The sequence below is a fragment of the Hylobates moloch genome, unplaced genomic scaffold (assembly GCF_009828535.3).
Source record: "Hylobates moloch isolate HMO894 unplaced genomic scaffold, HMol_V3 SCAFFOLD_14, whole genome shotgun sequence".
NCBI lineage: Eukaryota > Metazoa > Chordata > Mammalia > Primates > Hylobatidae > Hylobates > Hylobates moloch.
Genome location: NW_026652289.1, coordinates 59,732,939 through 59,745,245, shown reverse-complemented (window position 1 = coordinate 59,745,245; position 12,307 = coordinate 59,732,939).

Sequence of the window (12,307 nt, the reverse complement as noted above, 5' to 3'; positions counted from 1 at the left end):
TGGCTCAGGTAATTCTGTTTATGATTTGACCAGTATTATATTCAAATACATTTATTTATTTGTTCATCAAGGCATTCATTAATAGTTTGATAAAGATTTATTGACCTTTTACTATGTGCAGGACACAATAGATACTAGGCTTTGGGGATACAAAAATAAGACCTACTTTCTTTTCCCTTTGAGATTATATTATAGCGAGAAAGATAGACACTAAACAAATAATTTCAAAAATTTTTAAATTTCAGTTGTGACAAGTTGTTATGAAGGTGTGAGGTATTTGACCTCACTTTGACCAAGAATAATGGGAAAGCTACCCTGAGAAGGTGGCAATTAAGGTGTAGTCTGAAAGATTAGGGTGTGTGTAAGGAGAAAGTGAACATTCCAGGCAGAGGGAACAGCAGGTATGAATGCTGTGAGTTAAAAATAAGTATGAGAAGTTCAGGAAGTACCTGGAGTATAGAAAGGCAAGAAAGAGCATCACAAGATGGATCTGGTGACATATACACCAGGTCAGAATAGATCCTGTGGCGCCTTCAGCGCGTTATTGAGTGTTTTAGCCTTTACCCTGTGATCAATGAGAAGCCATTAGTGGATTTTAAGCAAAAAGGACTAGTATGATCAAATTTCTGTTAACAACAACAACCAAACCCACTCGCTGCAGTTTTGGAAGTGGGCAAAAGTAGAAGTGCACTATGCACAGGCCAAATGTTGCTTGGAGTAGATGGAAAGAATTGGCAATTAAGAGGGAGAATCAGGCCGGGAGCAGTGGCTCATGCCTGTAATCCCAGCACTTTGGGAGGCCAAGGTGGGCAGATCACCTGAGGTCAGGAGTTCAAGACCAGCCTGGCCAATGTGGTAAAACCCCATCTCTACTAAAAATACAAAAATTAGCTGGGTGTGATGGTGGGCGCCTGTAATCCCAGCTACTTGGGAGGCTGAGGCAGGAGAATTGTTTGAACCCGGGAGGTGGAGGTGCAGTGAGCTGAGATTGCAGTGAGCCGAATTGCAGTGAACCAAGATTGTGCCACTGAAATCCAGCCTGGGCAACAGAGCAAGACTCTGTCTTAGGGGAAAAAAAAAGAGGGAGAATCAACAAGATTTGGTGATTGAATGGATATGGGGACTGTGCTAATAGCAGGGACCAAAAATAATTCCCACAATTAGCTGTATTGTAAAAAGGATTATATATAGGCTTTAATAAAAATACTCTTTTACTGTTATTTACAAAATAATTTTACTTTGGAAAATTTCAAAAATTTGCAAAAGTAAAGAATAATGTAATGAATCCATGTACATGTCAACCTTAAAAAAAGACCTCATAGAGACAAGCTCTCTAAAACAAAAGATTTTAATTGGGAATCGCAATTTAGGGTACACAAGCCATGAAAATCATAAGCACACACACCAGGAAAATCAGGACAAAGAGGAGTTTCTAAAGCAGGAGTCCACACAAACTGCTTTGAAACAAAGCTCACTGCAGGAGATAGCCCTTGGTAGGCACCTGTCCTGGTCAGATCATCTTATCAGAAATGCTGAAGGCCAAGGAAATGCCTGAGAATAAGCTCTGATTACAGGGTACAAGCAAGGTGTATAGGTATTTCAAGAATGTAAGCAGGAGGATTTTTTCTTTATGACCTCCCCATCTCCCATTTTTGATTAGGGCTTTGACATAAGTGACTCCACTTTGTTATTGTTCACTTCCACATACCCATCATCTAGTCTCAACAATTATCTAAAGACTAATCTTCTTTCATCTATATCCCTACCCCTTTCTCCTCTTCCTATTTTATGTTGAATTAAATCACAGATACTTTATCATTTCATCAGTAAAAATATAACAATGTGAAACTCTAAGTTTTTTTTTAAAGAAAAAACACAACCACAATATCACACATAAAATTTAATGATTTCTGGCTGGGTGCAGTGGCTCACGCCAGTAATGTCAGCACTTTGGGAGGCCAAGGCAAGAGGATCATTTGTGGTCAGGAGTTCGAGACCAGCCTGGCCAATATGGTGAAACCCTGTCTCTACTAAAAATATAAAACATAGCTGGGTGTGGTGGTGCATGCCTGTCATCCCAGCCACTCAGGAGGCTGAGGCAGGAGAATTGCTTGGACCCAGGAGACAGGTTGCAGTGAGCTGAGATCGTGTCACTGTGCTCCAGCCTGGGCAACAGAGGGAGACTCTATCTCAAAAAAAAAAAAAAGTTTAATGATTTTTAATTTCATCAAATATCTAGTCAATGTTCAAATTCCCAATTGTGAAATAATTTTTAAAATTTAGAGTTTATATGAATCAAGATTAAATAAAGTTCACACATTAAAATTGGTTGATTTGACTAATAAGTCTCTTTTAATCTAAAGTATTCCTTTATACCTCTTTTTTTCCCCTTTGGGTTTATTTACTGAAGAAATTGGTCATTTGTCCTGTAGTTTCCCACAATATGGATTTTGCTAATTGCATCCCCATAGTGCCATTTAGCATGTTCTCCTATCCTCTATCTTTTCTATAAATTGGTAGTTGGATCTAGAGAGGCTTCATCAAACTGAGGTTTTTCTTTTTCTTTCTCTTTTTTTTTTTTGGCAAGATGGTGTTTTATTCCTCCATATGGTTGGGTCTCTTTTTGTATTTTTAGCAGACTTTTATGGTCATTGCCTAGATAGATTAATTGATCAGGTGATACAAAGTAGAGACATCATTCCTTCCGTTATTATCTGGAATGTGTCTATAAAGAGAAACTTTCATCTATTATTTGATTCCCTAGTGGTCTAGTGTATATTGGAAAGACATCAAATGCTTGAATCCCTTTGCTTAATAATTTCCAGAATAATTAGTTCATAGAATCTCCAGTGATGATCTATTTTATTAGTAGCCTTATTTTTTTCAAACAATTTTAGTTTTACAGATAAATTGATCAGAAAGTACAGAGTTCCCACATCCCTCTCTCTCCTCCCTGACACATCTTGTATTGGTGTGGTACATTTGTTATAATTAATGAACCTACATTGACACATCATCATCACCTAAACTCCACAGTTTATACTAAGATTTGCTCTTGGTGTTTTACATTTTATGCATTTGGACAAATGTACATGTGTCCACCATTATAGTATCACACAGAGTAGTTTCACTGCCCTAAAACCCTCTGTGTTTCATATATTCATGCCTCCCTCTCCCCTAACTTCTGGCTGGCAACCACTGCTTTTTTTTTTTTTTTTTTTCATTTCCACAATTTTGCCTTTTCCAGAATGTATATATAAGTTGAGTAACTTATTTGAAATGCCTAGGACCAGAAGTGTTTGGATTTTTTTTTTTTTTTCAGATTTTGGTATTTGCATATACATAATGAGATATCTTGGGGATAGGATCCAAGTCTAAACATGAAATTCATTTATGTTTCATATATACTTTATGCACATAGCCTGAAGGTAATTTTCTACACTATTTTTAATAATTTTGAGCATGAAATAAGGTTTGTGTACATGACCCATTAGAAAGCAAAGGTGTCAATATCTCAGCCACCCATGTGGACAGTCTGTGGTTATTTAGCAACACTATCATTTCTGACTCTGAATTTATTTGCTACTGATAAGCGATTATTTTCTTACACTTATGCACACATAAGTACTTGACAGTAAAAACATGACATACTATTAATACAGTGAAAAAATAATGTGTCAGGTGTGGAATTTTTCACTTGAGATGTCCTGTCAGCATTCAAAAGCTTTCAGATTTTGGAACATTTTGGATTTTTGTTTTGTTTTTTTTTTTGCTTTTGTTTTTTGTTTTGAGACAGAGTCTCACTCTGTTGCCCAGGCTGGAGTGCAATGGCGCAATCTTGCTCACTGCAACCTCCGCCTGCTGGGTTCAAGCAATTCTCCTGCCTCAGCTTCCCGAGTAGCTGGGACTACAGGCGCGTGCCCCCATACCTGGCCAAATATTTTTTATGTGTATTTTTTTTTAGTAGAGTCAGGGTTTTACCATGTTGGCCAGGCTGGTATCAAACTCCTGATCTCAAGCGATCCGCCTGCCTCGGCATCCCAAAGTGCTGGGATTACGGGCCTGAGCCACAGCACTCAGCCCATTTTGGATTTTGGATTTTCAGATTAGGGATGCTCAGTCTGTAGTTGGAATCAATGCAGTCTGTAGCCTTTTCAGACTGGTTTCTTTCATTTGGTAATACACAGGTAAGTTTCCTCTATGTCTTTTAATGACTTGATGGTTTATTTCTTTTTGGTGTTGAATAATATTCTATTGTCTAGATGTACCACAATTTATTCATTCACCTACTGAAGGACATCTTGGTTACTTCTCTAAGTTTTGACAATTATGAATAAAGCTGACGTAAACGTTTATGTGCAGGTTTTTGTGTGGACAGAAGTTTTCAACTCCTTTGGGTAAATACCAAGGAGCATGATTGCTGAATCATACGTGATATGGTTTGGATGTGTGTCCCCTCTAAACTCATGTTGAAATGTGATTCCCAATGTTGGAGATGGGGCTTGGTCGGAGGTGACTGGATCACAGGGGCAGATCCCTTATGAATGGTTTAGCACGATCCCTTTGGTGATAAGTGAACTCTTGCTCAGTTAGTTCACGTGAGATCTGGCTGTTTAAAAGTCTGGGACCTCCCCTCCTTGCTGTCTTGCTCCCACTCTCGCCATGTGATATGCTAGCTGTCTGTCACTTTGTGCCATGATTGTAAGTTCCCTCAGGCCCTCACCAGAAGGAGATGCTTGCACCACACTTCCTGTACAGCCTGTGGAAACAGGGGCCAATTAAACCTCTTTTCTTATAAATTACCCAGCCTCAGGTACTTCTTTATAGCAATGCAAGAATGGACTAATACGACGCGGTAAGAGTATGTTTAGCTGTGCAAGAAATTGCCAAACTGTCTTCCAAAGCGGCTGTACCATTTTCGCATTCCCACCAAATGAATGAAAGTTTCTGTTACTTCACATACTCGCCAGCATTTAGTGTTGTTAGTATTCTGCATTTTGGCCATTCTAGTAGGTGTGTAGTGATATCTTATTATTATGATCTATTGCTTTTTAACTAACCTTATTTTGTGATATAGATTCACATGTCTTATAGTTGTAAAAAATAATGCAGAGAGATCTAGTTAAATGTACCCTTTCCCTATTTCACCCAAATGTAGTATTTAAATTAGAGTACAATATAACAGCCAAAACATAGATATTGGTACAAGATACAGAACATTTCCATCATCATAAAAATCTCTCATGTTGCTGTTTTATAGCCACACCACCTCCCCCCTCCCTGTCTAACCACTGGTAATCACTATTCTGTTCCCCATATCCATAATTTTGTCATTTCAAGAATGTTGTATGAATGGCATCATACAGTACATAATCTTTTGGGACTGATTTTTTTTCACTTAGCTTAACTCTCTGGAGATTTGTCAAGATTTTTGCATGTATCAACTCATTCCTTGTTATTGCTGAGTGGTACTCCACAGTTTACCATTTACTTGTTTAAGAATTTCTGGCTTGTTTCCATGTCTTGGCTATTAGAAAAGAAAAGCTGCTGACAGAATGGGAGAAAATATTTGCAAATTATATATCTGATAAAGATTATATATAATCTGACATTCATATATAGGAGTTTGTGTGAACGTAAGTTTTCATTTCTCTGGGATAAATGCCCAGGAGTGCCATTGTTGTGTTGTGTGGCAGTTGCATATTCAGTCTTATAAGAAACTGCCCAACTCTTTTCCAGAGTGGCTGTACCATTTAACATAACCACCAGCAGTGTATGAGTTTCTGTGTGCTTAATTCCGTGTGCTGAAATTTATTATGGATTGTTGCATGTATTAATGAGGGATATTGGCCTATAGTTTTCTTTTTGTTTTTGTACTGTCCTTCTCTGGTTTTGGTATCAGGATATTAGCTTTATCAAATGAATTGAGGAGTATTCCTCTCTCTTCTATTTTATGGAAGAGATTTTGTAAATTGGTGTTAATTCTTCTTTCAACATTTGGTAGAATCATCACCAGTGAACCATCTGGGCCTGGAGGTTTCTGTTTTGAGAGTTTTACCTCCATAAATTCAATTTCCTTAATAGTTTTAGGGCTATTCAAATTATTTTATGTTAGGTGAGATGTAACTGTTCATGTTTTTTGAGGAATTGGTCTATTACATTCAACTTCTCAAATTTATGTTTTTAAAGTTGTTCATAATATTCCTTTTTATCTTTTTGATATTTACAGTCTTTAGTGATATAACTTGTTTCATTCCTGGTAATAATTTGTGTCTTTCTTCTTTTTACCTTTTTCAGTCTTGCTAGAGGCTTGTGGATTTTATTGATCTTTTCAAAGAGCAAACCAATAAAAATTTGTTTCATTAATTTTTCTTTATTGTTTTCTGTGTTAAATTTTATTGATTTCTGCTCTTTATCATTTCATTCCTTCTGCTTGCTTTAGGGATTTTGCTCTTATTTTTCTAGGTTCTTGGTGTTAGACTTTTTCTCTTTTCTAATGTATGAATTTAGCACTATATGTTTTCTTATGAGCATTGTTTTTTCCATGTCCTATAACTTTTGATATACTGTATTTTCTTTTCCTTCAATTTAATGTATTTTTCATTTTATTTCATGATGTTGAACTTTTTGTTTGCCTATTGGCCATGTGTACATTTTCCTCTTTGAGACTTCCTCTTTGGCCCACAGATTATTTTAAAGTATGTCATATAGTTTCTAAGTGTTGGGGGAGTTTACTGTAATCCCTTCATCACTGATTTCTAGTTTGATTCTATTGCAGTCAGAGAAAAAACTATATATGATTTAATTCTTTTAAAATTGTTAAGGTTTGTTTATGATCCAGGATATGGTATGTATGTATAGAAAATAATGTATATTCTGTTGGTTGGAGGATTTTATACATGTTAATTAGATCCTATTGTCTGTTGTTGATTTATTCTGTAATCTTTCTGATTTTCTATCAATTGTTGAAAGAGAAGTGCTGAGGTATCCAACTATAATTGTGGATTTGTGAATTTTCTCCTTTCAGTTCTATCAGTTTTTGCTTCACATACTTTGCAGGTCCGTTGTTTATTGCATGTACATTTAGGATTGTTATGTCTTTTTGATGGACTGGACATTTAATCCTTGTATAATGTCCATTTATGCCTCTGGTAATTTTCTTTGTTATGAATTCTACCTTATTTGATATTAATATAGCCAATCTTGCTTTCCTTTGATTAATGTTTACTTGATATATTATTTTTTATCCTTTTACTTTCAACCTGCCTGTATCATTATGTTTGAAGTGAGTCTCTTGTAGAAAGTGTAACCTGGGTCATGTTTTATAATTCACTCTGCAATCTCTATCTTTTAATTGGACCATTTAAATTTAGTATAATTACTGGCATATTAGGGCTCATTTTGCTATTTTATTTTATTTTTTTTTTGTTTCATGTTCTCTCTAATTTTGTTTCTCTGTTTTCTCTTTCCTGCCCTCCAGTGGATTACTTGAACATTTTTTGGAATCTTATTTTGATTTATTTATGTTTTATTTGAATGTATCTCTCTGTATAGGTTTGTAGCAGTTACTCTAGGTAGCATATTACATATACATAACTTAAGACAGTGTACTGGTGTCATCATTTAACAGTTTGAGTGAAGAGTAGAAACCTTACCTCTCTTTAGATCCCTTTATCCTCTCCGACTTAGAATTGTCTTAACTATTTCCTCTACATACATTTAGAACCACATCAGACAGCATTATAAATTTTGATTTAACATCAAACATAATTTAGAAAACACAAAAGAAAAGAAAAATCTATTGTATCTACTCACATTTTTGCTCTAGCCATTATTTTCTTCTTTCTTTATGTTCCACGACTCCTTGCTTTATGATTTCTTTCTCATATAGAAAACTTCCTTATCCATTCCTTTAGGGTAGGTCTTCTAGTGACAAATTCCCTTAGTTTTCCTTTGTCTGAAAATATCTTAATTTACTCTTTATTCCTGAAGGATGTTTTTACATGATATAGGGTTCCAGGTTGATCTTTCCTTTCATCAATTGAAAAATGTTGTGCTACTTTTTTCCCTGCCTTCATGGTTTTTGATGAGAGATCCACTGTCATTTCTATTGCTTTTTCTTATTGGTAAAATGTAATCTCTCTCTCACTGCTTTCAAGGGTTTTTTTTTTCTCTGACTTTAATTTTCAGAAGTTTGGATATAATGTGCCTTGGTATGGATTTCTTTGTATTTATCCTGCTTGAGATTTGCTCAGCTTCTGGAATCTGTAGGTTTATGCCTTTTGCCAAATTTAGACACTGTATCCATTCTTTTGAGGACTTTTTCAACTCTTTCCTTTTCTACTCTTTTTATGAAATTCCAGTGACATGAATGGTAGATCTTTCATTATAGCCCCTTGGGTCCCTGAGGCTCATTCCATTCATTTTTGCCCCCAATCTTTTCCCAGCCTATTTTCTCTTTATTGATCAGATTGGGTAATTTCTATTGCTCTATCTTCAAGGATACTTATTATTTCATCTGTTCTCTCCATCCTTCTGTTGAGCACATCCACTGAGCTTTTTATTTCAATTATTGTATTTTTCAGTTCTAAAATTTCCATTTGGTACTTCTTTCTTTTTTTTTTTTTTGAGATGGAGTCTTGCTCTGTCACCCAGGCTGGAGGGCAGTGGCACAATCTCGGCTCATTGCAACCTCCGCCTCCCGAGTTCAAGTGACTCTCCTGCTTCAGCCTCCCGAGTAGCTGGGACTACAGGCACATGCCACCACACCCAGCTAATTTTTGTATTTTTAGTAGAGATGGGGTTTCACCACATTGGCCAGGCTGGTCTTGAACTCCTGACTTCATGACCCACCCTCCTCGGCCTCCCAAAGTGCTGGGATTACAGGTGTGAGCCATCGCGCTCGGCCTGGTACTTCTTTATATCTCCTAATTCTTTGCTAAGACTCTATTTTTTTTTTGGGGGGGGGAGAAGTTTTTATACTTTTTAATGGATTTCAACATGTTTATAATTGTTCACTGAAGCATTTTTATGATGGCTGATTTAAAATCTTTGTCATATAATTCAACATCTTTTTCATCTTGGTGTTGACATCTATTGATTATTTTCTCCATTGGGTAGTAGTAAAAATCCTGGCTCACCATTAGGGCTCCTCTGATACTACTGTAGTGGTGAGGGGGAGGAATGACTCATTAAGGCTGGGTGGGGGTGAAAGTCTAGGCTTTTCACCTGGTCTTCACTAATATAAAGTAGAGAATTCATACATCCAACAGAGATGAAATTCCTGTATCCCTACTCAGCCTTCTCCAACACGCCCTTACAGCTTGGTGAGTATGGAAATCTAGGTTCCCAACTTGGCTTTTGCTAGTGGGGATGGAGATTGGATTGGGGTCACAGTTTTTCTGTAGTGTTTGGCTGGAATGGAATGGTTATTGTCTAAAAGTTTTCTGTGTTGTCCCCGATCCCTCTCTCAATCCTTTGGCTAGAGGGAAGAGGCTTTTGTTGGGGATTTTATGTCTGTGCCTGTTCATGTTTCTGTGTCAGCTTCTCTAGCTCCAAGTTTGGGATATATGAGGCTAAAAGAAAATTCAGAGAATGCACCACCGTGTCATTCCTTGGGTTCAGAAGTCTTTAGCCAGTTTGGCTTTTTTTCTTCACCTTTTACAGTTATCTTATATTTGTTTTATATATAATATGCAGGACCTTTATTTGTATTTTGGAGATTGTACTTTATTCTTAAGACAATGAACATATTTTGAAAGATTTTAAGCATTTTTTGCAAGTCACTTTAAATGGCTTCAGTGTAGATAAAGGAGAGGAAGGAGCAAGACTGAAAGTAGAGGCCAATTAGGAGACTGTCACAAAAATCTGGTAAAAGATGATGATCTCCTGGACTTGGATGGTAACAGAGGAGATGGAAATAAGTAGTAAATTTGAGAGATATTTAGGAATTAAGAACCAAGAATTTGGTGATTATTTTGTTACTGTAGGTAGTTAGACATGAACAGGATAGGAAAGCCCTCTCCCGACCTCACGAGGAATGTCAGGCGACCATTAGATGATGATCAGGTGGTTGTTAAACTGTCTCTCTAAAATAATAATTGGTTGCAACCAGTGCTGGGAAAAGGCATTCTCCCAGTAGATAGAAAAAAACCTGTCACTGGTGATCAGCAACTTCCCAGTAAAATCTCAGGAGCTGGGGAAGTGAGCTCAAGTATGTGCACTAAGAGGTAACATGATGGAGTTTAAACACTCGACTGGTAAGGGAAAAACACCTCGATTGAGTATGTGTACAACTTCGATAATCACACTTCGTATGTGGCCCCTCCCAAGTGCTGGCAGGCTACTGCATATGCGCATGACCCACCCCCAGAGAAGAATCAAGGAAGGAGGAAAGAAGACCCCAGAGCCATGCCAGTGTATAAAACCCCAAGTCAAGGGCTGATGAAGTCACTTGGATCTCTCAAGTTTTCTGCTTTGCCCTCTTACAAGTTGACTTCCTTTTATTCCTGCTCTAAAAGTTTTTCATAAATGTTCACGCATGCTCTAAAACTTGCCTCAGTCTCTCCTTCTGCCTTCTGTCCCCTGGTTGAATTCTTTCTTCTGAGGAGGCAAGAATTGAGGTTGCTGCAGATCCATATGATTCACTGCTGCTAGCAATTTGATGTGCAAGGTAAAGAAAGCGGTCAGGAATAACTTCTATGTTTCTGACTTGAGCTACTTTGTGGGTGGTAGTGTACCTTGTCTTTTTTATAGCATGTATCAACATTGCATTATAATTTTATAGTTACTTATATGATTATTTGTTTAATGTTTGTCTCTCTTTACCAGATTGTAAGTCTATAAGAGAAGGAGTCATAAGAATTTTGTTCACTGCTATACTCTCAGCAGCTAGCACAATGTCTGGCTTGTAATTATATGCTCAATAAATATTAATGCATTATGGTATATTTAAAAGGGGAAGTATACTTATGGAGAAGATGATTTTAGAAATCTTATTTTTGAATATATTAAATTTAAGTTGCCCATGAGACATATCCAGTTAGATATACTCATCTGGAGCTTAAGAGATCTACAAATAACGATTTTGGAGCTATCTGGAAGCTAAATGGAGCTATCTGGAAGCTAAATGGAAATTTAAGCCATTGTAGTGGAGACATTCTTTATAGAGTGTACAGAGAAGAGCAGAAGACCTAGAACTAAGCTTTAAATATCTCTAATTTAGAGGGAAAAAGGAAGAAAAGCACCTACCAAAGTGACCAAGAAGAATAGCTAGAAAAGTGCTTAAAAATATTAAAACATTTGAAATATTTCTCCTGTATTTAACCACACCAGGAGAAGTGTGGTTAAATAGACGTCAAAGGAAGAAACAGTGTTTAAAAAAGAGGGAGGATTTGACAGTGTTGTAACTCAAAAATCAAACGAGATAAAGACTAAAAATCATCCACTGGATTAGTGCAAAAACAGTTTTTTTTTTTTCTTTTTTTTTTTTTTTTGACGGAGTCTCGCTCTGTCGCCCAGGCTGGAGTGCAGTGGCGCAATCTTGGCTCACTGCAAGCTCCGCCTCCCGGGTTCACGCCATTCTCCTGCCTCAGCCTCTCCGAGTAGCTGGGACTACAGGCGCCTGCCACCACGCCCGGCTAATTTTTTGTATTTTTAGTAGAGACGGGGTTTCACCGTGGTCTCGATCTCCTGACCTCGTGATCCGCCCACCTCGGCCTCCCAAAGTGCTGGGATTACAAGCGTGAGTCACCGCGCCCGGCCGCAAAAACAGTTTTGATGGCTTTGGAGATAAGCCATGTTGGAAAAATGAGTTAAGGTAAGAAAATGGAGGCCGGGCGCGGTGGCTCACACCTGCAATCCCAGCACTTTGGGAGGCTGAGGTGGGCGGATCACGAGGTCAGAAGATCGAGACCATCCTGGCTAACATGGTGAAACCTCATCTCTACTAAAATACAAAAAATTAGCAGGTGGCGGGCACCTGTAGTCCCAGCTACTGGGGAGGCTGAGGCAGGAGAATGGTGTGAACCTGGGAGGCGGAGCTTGCAGTGAGCCGAGATTGCACCACTGCACTCCAGCCTGGGTGACAGAGCGAGACTCTGTCTCAAAAAAAAAAAGAAAAGAAAATGGAGACAAAAAGTAGAGACAATTCTTGAAATATTTAAGTGACTAGAATGAGAGAAAAAGGTGATGGGGGTGGGGGGAATGTAAAGCCCAGGGAGAATATTAGTTTGTTATTTTCAGATAGGTGAGACTGAGCGGTGAAGCCAGCTGGACTTCTAGGTCAGGTGGGGACTTGGAGAACTTT